This window comes from Dermacentor silvarum, chromosome 1, assembly GCF_013339745.2.
Source record: "Dermacentor silvarum isolate Dsil-2018 chromosome 1, BIME_Dsil_1.4, whole genome shotgun sequence".
In the NCBI taxonomy this organism is placed as follows: domain Eukaryota; kingdom Metazoa; phylum Arthropoda; class Arachnida; order Ixodida; family Ixodidae; genus Dermacentor; species Dermacentor silvarum.
Genome location: NC_051154.1, coordinates 310,986,729 through 311,003,719, shown reverse-complemented (window position 1 = coordinate 311,003,719; position 16,991 = coordinate 310,986,729). Strand labels below are relative to the sequence as shown.

The 16,991-nt window shown below is 47.1% G+C and overlaps 1 non-coding gene across 1 annotated transcript; it reads right to left on the bottom strand.

The window, feature by feature from the left end:
* Window positions 1–4,769: 4,769 nt before the first annotated feature.
* On the bottom strand, window positions 4,770–4,841 carry Trnat-cgu (transfer RNA threonine (anticodon CGU)). Its single transcript has one exon. It is a non-coding gene; the product is annotated as a tRNA-Thr (tRNA).
* Window positions 4,842–16,991: the final 12,150 nt, after the last annotated feature.

Sequence of the window (16,991 nt, the reverse complement as noted above, 5' to 3'; positions counted from 1 at the left end):
GTCGGACGGCAGTGTTATACGCAAACGTCACGAAAGGTAGGATGGTGTTCCAGTTGGTGTGATCGGGTCGAACATACATTGGCATCATGTCAGACAAAGTTTGATGAAAACGCTCCGTAAGACCATTTGTTTGCGGATGATACAATGATGTGGTCTTATGGGTGGTGTCCGAGGCCTGGATGACTTCACGTAGGACATGCGGTAGGAACGTCTTGCCACGGTCACTCCGGAGGACACGAGGTGCACCGTGGCGCAAAACGATACTGTGCACGAAAAACTCGGCGACTTCGGAGGCAGTACCAGAGCGAAGAGCAGCTGTCTCAGCGTACCGCGTTAGATGATCCACAGCGGTAACGATCCAGCGGTGACGAGCGGGCGTGAGTGGGAGGGGCCCATACAAGTCTATGCCCACAATTTCGAAGGGGGTGGACGGGCATGGTAGAGGCTGCAGAGGACCGGCTGGAAGGGATGCCGAGCGTTTTCTGTGCTGGCATGACGCGCAGGATCCAACGTATTTGGCGACAGAGGTGGAAAGGCCCAGCCAGAAACAACGCGTTTTGATGCGGTCGTAGGTCTTATGAAAGCCCAAGTGGCCAGCCGTCGCGTCGTCGTGAAATGCTTCTAAGGCTTGGAGTCGAAGTGACCGAGGTATGACTGGTAGCCATCGGTTACCGGAAGGATGATAGATTGATCGAAATAACGCTCCACCTTGAAGCTTAAAACGCGAAAGTTGTCGTCTTAAGCGACTGTTGGGGGGTCATGCCAAGCCAGTAAGTCGGTCGATCAGCGTACGGCAGTATGGGTCAGTACGTTGGAGTGAGACGAGGTCAGTAGACGGGAGAAAGTCAACTGAGGCAACTGACTGTCCCGGGCTTCTGGGCGTGTGCTGAGACGTGTGGCTAGATGGTGACGTGCATACCGAAGGTGAAGCATGGGCGTTTGAGGACAGCGGGCAACGCGACAAAGCGTCGTCATCTTGATGTTGTTTGCCGCACCTATACGTGACAGTGAAGTCATATTCCTGTAAGCGCAGTACCCAACGGCCGAGGCGTCCAGACAAGTTTTTCAGGGACGACAACCAACAGAGAGCATGATGGTCGGTCACAACTGTGAAATGGCGGCCGTAGAGATAGGGACGAAATTTTTGTATTGACCACACGATGGCGAGGCATACCTGTTCTGTAATCGTGTAGTTGCGCTCAGCAGGAGAAAGAGCATGACTTGCATAAGCCACGACTTGCTCTTCGGACTTCTGATTCCACTGCAGCAGGACAGTGCCAATTCCATGCCCACTGGCATCAGTGTGTAGAATAGTCGGGGCCGTTGCATCGAAATGACGGAGCACGGGCCCTGACGTGAGAACTCGTTTGAGGGTCTGGAAGGCGGCTTCACAGTCGTTCGACCACACAAAGGACGCGCTCGAAGTCAGAAGTTTGTGTAGAGGAGCGGCGATGGTGGCGAAGTCACGGACAAAGCGGCGGAAGTAGGACGCCAGTCCTAGAAAGCTGCGGAGTTCTTTAAATGCGGTTGGTGGCGGAAATTGCAGTACTGCAGCGATTTTATCGGGATCAGGCTGGATGCCATGCTTACTGACGACGTGGCCCAATACTTTAATGCTTCGGCTTGCAAAGCGACACTTTTTAGTATTGAGTTGGAGACCAGCTTTTGCTAGACACGCGAGAACTTGGTCTAGACGTTGTAGGTGCTGGGAGAAACTCGACGAAAAGATGATAATGTCGTCCAAGTAACAAAGGCAGGTCTTCCATTTTAATCCACGGAGTACTGTATCTATCATACGTTCAAACGTAGCTGGTGCATTGCACAGTCCAAAAGCCATCACGTTAAATTCGAAAAGGCCATCAGGTATAGCAAACGCCGTCTTTTCTTTATCTGGCTCATGCATAGGAATCTGCCAATATCCAGAGCGCAAGTCGAGGCTCGAGAAATACTCGGCACCTTTTAAGGTATCCAAAGCATCGTCAATACGAGGCATTGGATAAACATCCTTACGGGTAATTTTGTTTAGCGCCCTATAATCGATGCAAAAGCGCACAGAACCATCCTTTTTTTAACAAGCACAACAGGAGAAGACCAAGGGTTTCCTGAAGGCCTTATAATGTTGCGTGTCAGCATGTCGTTCACTTGTTCTTCTTTTCGCTCCGAAGGTGACACACGGTACGGGCGACAGCGCATGATGCGAGAGCCGTCTGTTTCAATTCGATGAGTAGTTAGTGGTCTGACCCAGGCCTCGCGAAGAAACGCCAAAACAAGCTTCATGCTTCATTAAAATGGTGAGGAGTGCGTTGGTCTGGGCCTGATTGAGATCTGCACTCAAGGTGGCCTTAATGGCACTAGTGCGGCCTTCTGCGGGCGTACAATGCGCGGAAGATGTGGCAGGCGAAACACTGACGACACATACCGGCGCAGCGTCGGCGAGCTTGGCGACAGTAGGCCCTTTCGGCAGTAGTAGTGGCTCAGGAGTCGTATTAAAGGCTGTGAGGCTGGCATAGCCACTCGAGAACCGGACCAAGCAAGAAGCGATCGCGAGTCCTCGAGAAATGCAAAGCTGAGAAGGTACAACCACTGCATCTCCGTCGACAATGTCTTTTGACCCAACGGTAAAAATACGTTCTTCGTCTGGTGGGATAAGGAAATCCGCTGCTGCAATAAGGTTGGGACACGGGGAATCAAAAACTGGATAAGTCTCGGTGTCGCTGATGTGAATCCTTGGGTCGCCGTACGAAATTAGTGCAGAAACAGCTGACAGGAAGTCCCATCCTAATATAATCTGATGAGCACACGTCGAAAGCACCGCAAATGCACATGATGACGAATACCGTCTATCAGAACGCGAGCTGTGCATTGTCCGGTAGGAAAGATGGGAACGTCATTGGCACCACATAGGACTGGACCAACATACGGCGTTTGCAATTTTCTCAGACGAAAGCGCAGTTCACGATGCATAACAGAAATAGCGGCTCCAGTATCTACAAGGGCGTCGACGGAAACACCTTCCACACAAACCGAGAGCGAATTGGCGGGGCGAGCAGGAGGAATTGGGTTAGTCCGACACGATGCAGTTTCTCCTCCAAAAACTGCAGCGTCTAGTTTTCCGAGCGGGTTTCCACAACATGGGAAGCAGCGCGCAAAGGCGATGAGGAACGGTGGTAAGGTGAAGGAGAGCGACGCCGGGGCGAGCGGGATGCTCGAGCCATGTCCTGGGAAGGTGAAGGAGAGCGACCAGAGGAGTTTGTGTACGGTCCGGGAACGTGAGAATCTGGCCCTGGTGTCCTGTCTCGCTCAAAGTTGGCGTAGCCTCGCCTTTCACCTGAGTGACGCCCGGGAACGTAGTAATCCAACCTAGGTGCGCTGTCTCGCTCAAAGGTAGCATAGCCTCGCCTTTCATCCTGCTGACGCCGACGGCAGTAGCGAGAAATGTGGCCGCGAATACCGCAGTAGAAACAAACAGGGCGCGACGACCGCCACGGAGAGTAGTACGGCTGTGCAGGATTATTCGCTTCCAGCGAAGCTAGGGGGTCGCGGTAAGCTTCGGCAGGTGAAGACTGAACGGTCGAGGGAGGCCGGGAGGCAATTTCGGCATAACTTGGCGGACGAAATGGTCCAGCAGACTTTTCCATTTGGGCGTTTGTCATCGACACCAGTTCGTCCTTGATGATGTCACGCAGTCCAGTAGGAGCGGGGCGAACGGTCGCAAGCGTCGCAGGTCCAGAAAGGTGTCCGTGAAGTGCCTCGCTGATTAGAGTGCGTATCAGGGCTCGCAACTCAGCATCACCGTTGAGACGATGGTCGCAAGAGGCGTGTGGCAGGCGAATAGACTGGAGTGTGTCTAGACGTTGGCATGCTGTGATAATATCACCAAAGCAGTTTGGGCTCTGCATGACGAGAGCATTAAAGGCGACTGTGTTGATGCCCTTCAGTATGTGGTGAACGCGGTCAGCTTCCGCCATGTCACTCTGTGCGCGGCGGCAGAGAGCGAGGACGTCCTCAATGTAGGATGTATAGGACTCGTCCTGTTCTTGTACGCGCGTTGCCAGCCTCTGTTTCGCGATTTCGGAGTGTCCAGACGACATGCCGAATATCTGGCGAAATTGCTGAGTGAACGATGGCCAGTCCGAAAAGTCACTTTCGTGGCTAAAAAACCACGTCTTCGCAACTTCGGTTAGGTAAAAGGAGACATACTGCAATTTGTGCGTGTCGTCCCAATGGTTGGCGTCGCTGGCTCTGTTGTAGTGATCGAGCCAATCGTCCACGTCGTCGCCGCGGAGGCCGGCAAAGACGGGAGGATCGCGGTGTGTGGTGTTCACCGTCCAGGTAGGCCCAGCTGGCTGAGCAGAGGTGGTAGCAGCACTGGTGGATGGGTTGGTTTCTGCCATCACCCTGGTAGGCGAGAGCAAACGACGACCAGACCGGAGCTCCAGGGGAATCGGGAAAGTAAGAGGACGTGGGAATCGAAGCACGCTCCACCACTTGTGAGACGTCGACCGATGCGATGCCTTTATTTCCGAGCAGTCGCCCGAGTCAGAGACGAAGCACCGCACGAGACAAAAGATGATGTTGAGTCGTATGTACAGATGACGACGACGACATGCTCAAAATGCGCTCACAATTTATATATATATATATATATATATCATAAGAAGCCAACAAACAATGACACCAAGAACAGCATAGGGGAAATTACTTGTACTTATTAATTGAATTAAAGAAATGATAAATTAATGGAAATGAAAACGGATGAAAAAACCACTCTCCGCAGGTGGGGAACGAACCCACGTCTTCGCATTACGCGTGCGATGCTCTCACCATTGAGCTACCGCGGAGCTGTTTTCCCCTCCACTTACTGGGGTATTTATGTTTTACAGCAGGAACTAACCCTGGGGGTGTTGACCAGCGCCAGCACTCACAAACCTAGGGGCGGGTGTGGAACATCCTTTCTGGCGCAGGCATCAAGAACACCTGATCTTTTTGGTATGATAATAAAAATAATGATATGATAATAAAAATCCGGCCCCTCGGTTCCCCTTTCCTCTCGTTCATACAAATACATATATATATATATATATATATATATATATATGGAGAGAGATTTCTGTTTGCCCCCCCCCCCACTCTAGAAATAGTTGGTGCGCCACTGGGTACGAGAATACTTAATCCATTTCGTCGACCTACGCAGTGACAGCCATGCTGTCAATGCCAGCGTAACTTCGCCCATCCTTACAGGGAAAGTACTCAGTGAGTGGGTTCTAATTATGCTGAAGGGCCTAGTACTCCACCTCGGCAAGTTCGTTGGCATATCCAGATGGCTGCAGCGTCATGGTGTCAGAGCTATGTTGTGCCGTGTCCGACACTTAGCAGTGTGCGCCAAACTCAGTTCACTCGCAGTGCTTTAACCACGCACTCAAGTTGTCTTAATCGATTCATTGCTCGTTCAAGCCGTCAGGAATGCAGTTGGGTTTAAGAAGGAGGTAATTTCCTTATTCACCGCGTTACCAAAAAGAAATATTGTACTGAAAAACATAGTTCGCCACCAACTTAAGGGCCTTTGCGAAATGAGATGGGTTGAGCGACACGACAGTGTCACCCAATTTCTAAACTCACTTGGCTCCATGGCTGAAGCTCTCGACGCCGTCGCCAACTGGAGAGAACTGCAAAGCGCTGGAAAAGCGGGGTCGCTCCCCGTCGCTCTTGGCGATGGTAAGTTTATAATCGCGACAGTTTGCATTTCGGACCTACTGGCACACACGTTACGTCTGAGTCGCCTTTACCAGATGTTCGTCAATGTGCACAGAACAAGGAACACGTTGCCAGACACTGTAGCTGTTGTAACTGTTCAGAGAAGAAACTGGGAAAAGGTACTCCAGCCTCTCTACGAGGAAGCCGTTGCACTGGGGATGAACTTAAAACAAAGCTGCGGCTTCCTCGCATCATGAAGAGAAAGACCCATGGGTCTAACACTCCAGCGCTCGATCCCGCTTCTACCAGATGTGGGCATAAATTCAACTACTGGATAATGTGTTGGCAGACCTCAAATCAAGGTTTAACGAAGAGAGAGTTGGAGTCTGCGGGTTCTTCGCCTTTAGGCCGCCTCAGCTGTATACTATTACAGCCGAAGGCGAAGCAGAACTAGTAACGGAGATTTCCTAGCGGTATGGCTCACTCATTGGAAGGCATACCCCGATAACTGCAAGTGTGATTGAAACCGATCTGCGGCTATGGCAGGAAAGTGGACATCCCTTCGACTGTTGTTTAATCACTCTACATGTGCGACGGTGACATCTTCTCTTTGATCAAGACACTTCTGAAAATTCTGGCCACTCTTCCTGTTGTTGCCGCGAAAACAAGTCCGTGTCGATGAAAAGCCCCGAATGATAGACTTGTATGATACCGTGTGCGAAGTGTCCCCTGGCTTGCAGCACGTCCCTGTCATAGTCGATGACATTGGAATAAAAGCTCTCCTCGAAAGTGGAGCTTCTGTTTCCATAATGAATAAGAGTCTAGTGGACTTCAACCACCTGCATAGTGGCAGGGCTCTGCGGGTCCAGGGATATGATGGGACTGTGAGCTCACGTAATGAGTGGGCGTGTGTAGTTTTTGAATTTCAAGGTCACAGCATTAAGACAGACGTATTAGTGTTGGCGGATGTAACTTATGACTTTCTTTTGTCTCACCCTAATATGAAAAAAGTTAAAGACTGGGACGCAAGGTCCTTATTGAAGAAAACAACAACGAGCTAGAGGCACCTGGACACTTAAAAGAAATTTGCTATCAGGATGACATAAAAACGGAATACCCAGAGTTTTTGTGCATAGGGAACTACTCTCCAGAATTGAAATCTCATGCGGTTCCTTTCTCCCTCGTAGACAAAGCAGCGATGCGAAGAACTACGTATAATAGGTCACGGGAAAAAAGATATGGTTGAAAGCAGAGCTACAAGCAATGGTGGACGCTGCTATCATTAGACCGTCGGTGTCACCACTTGTATCGCCTATAACTGTTGCTCCGAAAGAAGACGGAACTTTTCGTTTTTGCACAGATTACCGAGCTCTTAATCAACAAACTGAGCGGATACCTCACCCAATGCCGAGGATTAATTACATAATTGAAGATAGCGGTGATTGCCGTTGGTTTTCGAGATTAGAACTTTGCAAGGGCTTCTGGCAAATTCCATTGACTGTGTAAACGAAAAAGGACGCTGCGTTCATAACACCGTTCGACTTATACTAATATAGTCGACTACCTTTCGGGTGGAAGAACTCCCCAGCGTGGTTTCATAAGATCATGAATAAAACCCTGAAGCCATACTTGGGCACGTTGTGCAACGTTTACATTTATGATATAGTTGTGTATTCAAAAACAAAGGAAGAACATCAGAAACACCTTTCACAAGTTTTGCATGCTCTCAGTCTTGCACATCTCAAAGTGAACTTAAAAAAAGCGCTTTCTTCCAAGAAAAGGTAGTGTTCCTCGGAAAAGTTTTTGACGAGTCCACGAAAAGTACAAAGTATGAATCGGGTGAAAGAATTTCAAAATTGGTGGAGCCCTATGATGTACACTCACTGCTTGTTTTCCTAGGTCTAGCCGGACACTTTAGGTCCTTCATCAAAGACTATGCCATAATGACAAGATGTCTCAGACGTTTGACGCAGAAAGGCATACCGTACTAGTGGGCTGACGAGTGTGAAACCGCGTACTGTGAACTTGTTAAAATAATATCGTCGGACCCTATCCTACGGATACCAGACTTCTCCTTACCGTTTGTGCGTAATTAAGATTCCTCATATTATGCGACTGGCGCCGTTCTGTATCAGAAATTGTCGAAGTCAAACCACCAAAAGCTTTATGTAGTCGGGTACTACAGCTATACATGGAAGAGAGCTGAAATCAACTACTCTACAACAGAAAAAGTAGTGCATGGCTGTCTTGAAAGCTGTGCAGTATTTTCGAACTTACCTAGAAGGCGCATTCTCACCCTTTTCATAGATCACCAGGCACTCACTCACCTTCTTGGCATGACACAACAAAGAGGACGCATCGCTAGACGGGTAAATTATCTCCAACAGTTTGATTTCTTCATTTCCCATCACCCCAGTCTTCTACTCACCGACGCTGATGCACTGTCCAGGTTACTAATACCGAACACATTTGATTACCCTCAAAATATTTATCACATGAAGCTCTGGGAGGGTACTGAAGAAATGAAGTTTATCGATGCCAAATACCATGTTCCAGCTACAATGGTTCCCAAGATACTGCATCTCTACCATGACACCCCAGAATCAGGTGGGCGCGAGGGTTTCTGGCACACGTACAATGAACTGCTCAAGAGATTTACGTGGCAGGGTAAGAAAGATGATGCCAGAACCTACATCTGAATACACCGTCTGTGCCAGACGACTAAAGTAAAGTTCATGCGGCCCACAGACATAATGGTAACCGCAGAGCATTAAAGTGCACCGTTTGAAGTCGTCCATATTTCGTGGAGCTCAAAAAGAAAGGGAAGGCGTCAGGAAAACGCACGCTTTCTTGGTATATACAGGGTGTTCATTTTTAAGTTCTATGGCATTTTTGGAAATCGCCTGTGGCAGGTAGCATAATTCATATCACTGAGCTGGGTTAATCGATGAGGTGGACATTAGTAGCACGAGAAATCGAAACATATTCAACTAAATAACAAAAAATAACTAATTAACTTCTTAGTTAATTACTTTACAAAACATAGTACAATTTGCGAATCGTAGGCGGCGAGCTTGTCACGTGTATCCACTTGGAATTAATTTCCAGAATGGCCCCAGTTTGCAGATATGCGCCATCAAACTCGCCGTAAAAATGCACTGTTGTTCCACTTACTTTTTTACCAAAATGCTGTTTTATACATTGAAGCACAAAAGTAACTGGAACGCCCATGCATTTTGTCCCACACTTTGGGAAATAATATCTCGAAACTGGTGTCATCCTGGAAATTCATTTCAAGTGGATGTGTCTTGCGAACTCACCGGCTACAATTCGTAAATTGCAATATGTGTCGTAAACTAATTAAATAACAAGTTCATTAGTTGAATATGTGTTTCGATTTCTCGTGCTACTAATGTTCACCTCTTCGAATAACCCAGCTCAACGATAACAATTATGGTACCTGCCAAAGGCGATTTTTAAAAATTCCGTAAAACCTCAAAATGAACACCCAGTACGTATAGTGTAAAACACGACAAGCAGCACTACACGAAAGTAAAGTATCAGGGCAACCCAGCATAAATGTAGTTGTCTGAAGCTTCGTTCTCCCTGCTTTGAACGGCACGTCCAACACGATGAGGATGAATTGCACGATTTAATCTTTCGATGCCAAATGCCATCTGTGTTTTTGTATGTTGCAAACTCAGTGACTAACAGCATTAAGTCCACCTGACCTGTACGATAACTGTGGGCATGTACTGCTTCTTTCACCGCGACAGTAAACAATGTAAGCTTGCTTGTTTCATGTGTGTTTTTCTCTTTTTTTTGCCAGTTGAGGACTCTCGGTCACATGGCGACAAAATAAAATATCAGTAGTACTGTTAGAGTACCGTATACGCGAATACACCCCAGGCAGCGATAATAAAACACGCAAGACCAATCAGCGAGCAGACCCACCAGTCCCACCCTAGGAGGTCATATATTTATACTTCTGGCTGGAGGTGGCTCTGTCAAGGTGAAGCCGGTCACCGCCATCACGCTAAAGGCAAAAAGCCCGAGCCGGCGTAGCCGCCGTATCACAGCGTGTAGGGCGTTCGTCGTGCTTATGGATCGTACTTAGTTAAAACAGTGATTATGGCATGCTCTCCGAGGGTATTACATCTTAGCAGGACCGATCGCGTAATGTAGACGCCCCCGGAATAACATCAGCTCACGTCGTTTGCTCGTGACTGGATGTAGTGCGTACGTTTGCTTCAATTGGGAACGGTTAGTAAGGTTGTCGTAAGTACACGTATGAAATTCACGCGTAAGTTTTGAAAAACATTCTTTTGTGCTTTAGCTTGAACACAAGAGCGGTTCTGCTGTACTCCAATTACAAGATGACAGAGCACTACGTAATGTTTCGGATAAAGCTGATACCTCTGAAATGTAATCGAGAGAATTGTCAGGAGTGGTTACACTGCATTCGAGACTTCTATTATTTAAAAATAAATTAACACAGAACGTAAGTTTCCAACTAAGCTTCACTACAAGCTCAGTTTACATTACCACTATTCCAATATACATTTTCAAAAGTTCTAGTGTCACTGAAAAGTGTTTTCTACTGTTCCTGCGTTTGTGTAGCATTGATGACTGATATGTTTATGTTGCCAGAACACTTCCAACTGGACCAGTGCAATGCGTTTATTAAATTAACCCTTTGTTCTACAGCGGGACATATACGTCCCACTTTTCATTCCACGTTCTCCGTGCTGTCACTCTTTAAGAGAGCTCAATCTACCACATACAAGCCACTAATTCTACCTATTGAGTATACCACAACATTCTGTATGCACTTTCATAGCATTTTCGCTGAGTGGAATCACGCAACAACACAAGTGACAGTTTCTTTTATTGTCCGCTTTTCTGTTTTTCTGTGTTATTGTGAGCTACTTTCAAGCAAGAAAAAAATGTCTGGTGAGTAAATCTTGTGTTTCTTGCACTACAGTAACCACTCACAAACAAACTATCAGCTATAATTTGTGATGTTTAGCGTGCATAGATAAACGGAACGTTTTTTTTACGAAAACCAATGTGATTCACCTGTTCCAGGTTAGGCTTAGCGTATAGCGTGCGGGCTGTTCGGTCCCTACTGATTGCTTCTTTCTTGTCCTAAAAATAAGAAGAAACATCTCACTGCTGAAGGAGCACTTTAATTATTCTGGAGCTTGCCAGAGAACTATAACAGTGATGATCAGCATCGTTCGTGGAACCTTCCCGATGGTTCTCCGGAAGCATCGATTCTCCGGAAACACTCACCACCCAAACTTGACAGGCACGTGATGGCGGTGCCGCTTGTGCTCAACTAGCAAAAAAGAAGTCCGCACAAAGTACACGTGCAATGTGTGCAACGTTCCGCTGTGTGCAACTTGCTTCGCACCATTTCACAAAATATGCGAACTGCCTCAAGTAGACAGCGGGACATATGAGTCCCACTTGATCAAAGTGACCTAACTGGACAGCACTTTTTTTTCGTAATAAAACACTTCTCGGCCTTCGGATTGGTTTTTAAGGAATTAAGAAGGGATCAATAGCTCGATAAGAATCTCTTACACAAGATAACAGTTGTTTCCTCGTTGTGTTCAATAAAGGGTTAACAAATGTTCTCGACGCAATTGATGAGTGGCGTGAATTTCTTTACGTGCGCATAAATTATAAGAGAACGTCCACGGAGGTTGCGGTTCAATGACGCTACCTCTGAATTTAGTATACATATATGAAGGGTTTCAGGGTGCTAAATGCATGATTTGCAGTGCTTTTCTTGAGAAAATGAGATTGGCATTCTTATTACTAAAAAGCGCTCATAATAAAGTACTCCGATTAATATAAGGTCCCCAATTGCGTGAACGCCATTTTGGAACTACCGGGAGCAGATAAAAAATATCAAGTGCAGTTTCTCCACAAGTCCAGAGCCATGTAATAGCACTCACGCGAGGTACAACAAACCAATAAATAAAGAACGTGGTCGTGCCGTTTAGCCAGACATTGCTGGCGGAAAGCGTACAAGGTCTTTACAAAAAGTCACTGAAAATGTTTCTCGCCCACGAGCGTGTAATCAGTGGTGAATATTAAACAGTCACATTGCATCAGAGGCCATGCGTAATTTAATACAGTGAAGAAGTTTGATTGGCGAGGTGTCTCACCGGTTGCTTTTCTCGAAGCCTGTGGCAAGAGCCGGAAGCAAAAAAAAATTTTTGACAACGCACGATTGTGAACTGATATACATCGTAAAGATGTTTCTTCGCAAGTTTTTATCGTGGAACTACAAATTCTACCGAATTATGTGCGTATTCCGCGGCCGCCTAAGCTGCCGACGCGTTATCTTTTTGCCTCTAGCAATATGGCCACCACGGCTTCACTCGTTTCCGTACGCGGCTGCAGGGACTGCCACTCCAGAAGTTTTATATAACCTTTGCCTCACCAGCCACCACCGCAGCGGCCATATTGCGCACAACGCAATGGTGATGACAGTAGTTCTGATTTTTGACAGTGCCATCCCTCGGTCGCATACGTTACTTCACGACGCCACTGCTACTCTTATTTTCGTTGCACTGTGGAAAGCATAGTTTCCCTTCTCTAAGCTTGTTATAGGTGCTTTGTGGATAGCCTCCGAGTAATAGCGCGTCGTAGGCGCCCAAATCGGTAGTGGCGTCTTCGTCAACATACAAAATCAAATTTGAACTACGCGCCATGGTGACGTTCCGTAGGCGGAGCGTTGTGGGCAAGCCCCGGATCACTGTAGCCTTCGCAGTGCGAGGCATTGAAGAAAGAGCGGGAGCACCGCGAAGGAGATCACAGGCGATCTTTTTTGCCAGTAACTCCACTTCTGCTGAACGCATTGAAGTACTTTTTGCTGCAAAGTATATTTGAAATAGCCTATTTTAACTTCAAATGTGTTCCGCGACTTCAAAAAAAGTGGTTCAGGGCTCCTTTTAAAGAATTTTCAGCCAAGTCTGCATTTCACCAATGCACCTTTAACTTGGCATGCACATCAGCCATATTGTCCCCCAATCCAACTTTATTTGATTTCGGTGGCTCATAGTTATCCCAGGATAGGGGCTAAATTCTCCGCTGTAATTGAAAGACACTTTGAAATTTGCCTAAACGTCACCCATAACCTTCACCTTAATTCCACGAAGTATAAACAATTAAGGTTACTTGTGTAGTTGATCAAGGACGCCACAGTCGTCTCACCTAAAGCATAATAATAGGGAGAAAACGACGGTACAGTAATTATTGGCGAATATCCTACTCATTCCAGAAACTTATACGTTTCGCCACACATTCTACATAATACGCCGCAAATATTCACGAAGTATGAATATGGTGAGACGTAGAGTGTTCTCGGAACATTGGGAAACAAAGCGAATAACAGCCGCATAATGCAGTTCCGCACTCGGTGAATTACGCCGGCGGTAATTGCAAAGTCTGTAATTTATGAGCACACATTTAACTACGCATGCACGTTGGCTATAATGCCCCCCCCCTCCCCCTTTTAACAAATTTCTCCGTGGCGGTTATAGGACGGCAGGCTTAATTCTGCGTCGGTCGTAAAACGTACAATACATTCCGAAGCACTTGCATATGTAATTTTACTCGAAATGCCGCAATTTATCCAGACACGCTGAACTTTGCCTACTCATTTTCACCCTTATTTTCACCAATTAGAAAGCAAGTCCCTCGATCAGTTCGCCGAAGCCATCAGGTAAACATATCGTGCCTCGTGAAATGTATAAAAATAAGAAGAACGCTATGGAGTATTCAGCAATTACTTGCGATTACTATAATTAGACCAGAAACGTTCAACACCATTTTCACACATATGGCACCCATTCCCCTGCATGTGAACTTGGTGCCATGCACAATGTTCCTAAAACACTGGTAAGCAGTGAATAACGGCCTACTCAAGCTTTCAAGCACCTGCTGAAACAATATTTACAATGTCTTTAATTTAACAACACACATTTAACTTCGCATCCTCATCGGCCACAACGTTCCTCCCACTTTCACCAAATTCGATCTTGCTGCCAGCTACGGTTCTCTCGGTAAAGTGGGCTAAATATTGCACCATTCGTAAAACGCTCCGGAGTGCTTGGATTCGTAATTTACTGACAAGGATGTAATTAGCCCACGTAATTTGTACTTCTCTTACGCATTACCCATAAACATGCCCTGTATTTTTAGAAACTATAAACAAGGTGTATCTCGTTTAATTCACTGAAGACACCGGGGAAACCGACCACTAACCTCGTATAACACATAAAAGTGTGGAGAAAATTAGAGTTGAGTCTATATTTGCAATGCTAATATCATAATTATGCCAGAAACCCTAACGTTTCGCCGCACAATACACTTAGCATGTGCCTGTTTTCGCCAAAAATAAACTCGGTGGTACTTAGAGTTATATCCGGACACTAGGAAACATAGCTGATAACCAGCGGCTGATAAATAAGGAAGGCGGGGGGGCAGCAGGGGACTTCGGCATCGCCGCTGCCTCCTCTAGGAAAGTTCGGCGGAGGGAGAGGCAAATCCCCCCTGTAATCGGCGCCTATATCCTTTACGGTTCTGTATAGGGTACGAAAGTTGTTCTTCATGCGAAAATCATCAAGATTTCAGCGCTCGTCAGTTTAACTTATATTGTAAGCTGTTGAGATGATTCAACAAGCCTAGCAATATTCTCCAACCGCGTTATAACGCAATGGAAGGGGAAGCCGAAATTATTTCGTTATATTCGTTACTACATGCCCAATGGGGTGTAAAATTGTACCATGAAAATAAGAAGATTGCTTTGCGGCCCGCGGAACGGCTGCATGACCACGCATGCAATGAAATTTGAATAAAACAACACAATAATCTTTAGCATGAGCAACGCGCGACTTAGCACCTGACGCAACAGCCTTTAGAAAGCTGCTATTTCTTCCATTGTGATGGTCTTTCGCGTCCGCTGTCCACTTGGCTCGTCGCGGTCGAGCAGCAAGTGGCACACATCACAGCGTTCCGCTGTCGAGGAGGCAAGCGAACTTTACCGCGCCGCCTTGGCTCGACCGGTCGTGGCCTGCGAGATTACACCGACGCCAACGAGACCTCTGAGGCCACGCCCAGCTGAAAGCCCACGCGGCGCAACGCAGGGAGGGAGACTCGTGCATGCACGGCCGGAACGTTGCCCCCGAGGAGGTCTCTGGGGAGGTCTCTCCGGGGAGGTCTCTGAGGCCAGGCCACGGTGTAAGATATATACTCTTTCGGTGGGGACACTTCTCGGCTTGCTTGCGAGGCGAGATCGACCAGATAAAGTAGCAAAGGCGCGCGCCGATCGGCCCGGTGCCAGCTGAGGATACCTATCGGCGGTGCGATGCAACTTAAAGACAGAAAAGGTTTTATCTAATGTTGCTATAGCAACCAGCGCTTCGCGGGAAATCTGGATTCAATGAGGGGGCGCTCTTACTGCTACGGATGCGGCATGCATGGCTCTGAGACAGGCGTTTTCTCTCTGCTTATTTATGGGAAACATGCTGGCATTAGAATCTGGTTCTCGCGCTCCCTGCCAACTTACTATTTGTTCGCGTGTAACAGACACGTGCGTGATCCGAAGATTTTTAAGAATTTCGTGTTTTGCGGCTCCATTTCTTAAGGAGTTTGGTTTACGCGCGCTCGCTGTCGGTACTCGGTGTTCTCGCATCGGCGATCTCGCTGCGGGGTCTCCGAGCGCACTAACAGGGAGAGGGAAACGCCGGCTTTTGATTGGCAGCAAAGCAGAACTTTTAACGAGAGCGCGTGACTGTTCGTAAACGAGAAGCATGGCTCCTCTTTTGCGAATCAACCACTTACGGTACCGAGACCAATTGTTGTGCGTACATAAACTAGGTACCGTTTCGTGTTGTCCCGAATTACATTCTTGTGGTTCAAATGGTTAATACATGGTGGAAAGTTCAGCACTCTGGGGAGAACAGTGGGATGAACAACGTGCTATGCAAGGTGGTCAGGCAAAGGATGTGCGGGAGAAGACTGAAAAACGCAAGGAAATGCATCTTCCGAAAGAATGCTTCTTTTTGACACGTCAAGCAGGAGCTCTCCTCCTCGCTCTGAGAAGTATCTTTTCTTCAAAATCATATCGTCTGTGAAATGTTTGCTGCAAACTACATCCTTTGTGCTGAGCGTACGGTCCTTCCTAGGAATCGCTTGAGCCCAGGCTTTGAGGCGTTCTGGATAAGAAGCAACATCGAACAAAATTGATTTTTCTGTGCAGGTCTTGTAACCTGACTTGCAACCTCTAATGAATTTCCTGCCTATCGTCGCTTGTTGTGTAGTCCTGTTGTTACGTCAGATTTCACACATGGCTGCTCACCACTTAAGTTCATTTTGCAGACGGCAATGTTCAAAATATGTCGATTTCCTGGTCAGCGAACGCGGCTCAGCACGCAAGCAACTAACATAATGTGACGGATGGCGAGCGAAGAACAGCTACAAATATTTCAACAGCCCAAAATCCGAGGGCCTCTAAGCATTTCTTAAGCCGGATTCACTCGACGGGTTATACCCTTGACACACGGGCACTCTAACGTCTTTTAGGCAAGGGGACATCTACCGGAAAGGCGTTCAAGTGCAGTGACACACAACAAAGGAGTATTTCCCTCCCGGCAAAGTTCCTTTGTGGGAAACAAGATCGGACATCTACTTTTCGAGCGGAAAGGTGTACTCTCGCATACAGCGCACACAACTCATCAATAGACGAAAACGTGTTGCGTTACTACGGTGCCCCGTATTTTTTTTACCTTGGAAAATGTAATATTGTTTATCGGTAATGCGATTTGTGTAACGGTAACGATTTACTCTAGTTATACTCTCAAACGCTCGCACCACGTCGCTAGCGCCGCCATGTTGAATTCCGAATATGCGCATTACCATCAAATATGGGAAAAAATGTTTTTAGGTTCTACAATCACTAAATGTAGTCTACATGCGAAGCTTTTTCTAAATGTTTTCGCTCTTGCTGCTTTAACAAACAACGCTTTTTTTCCCGCGTTCATCTGAGCAACCATCTAAAGAAGTTAGTGGGGTGCCGTGTGTCATGGGCGCAACTCCTTTCTGAAAAGGGTCCTTCGGAGTAACAAAAGGGGTTTCCAGCAAAGGACTTTACTTTTGCCCGTGTGTCAGGGGTATTATACCCGTGCCACGCGGGCAAAGTAAAGTGCACTTTGAGCGAGTGCACTTCGCGGCTAGTGTCATTCGCAGGCTGCCACACGGGAACGCTTAGTGACACTCAC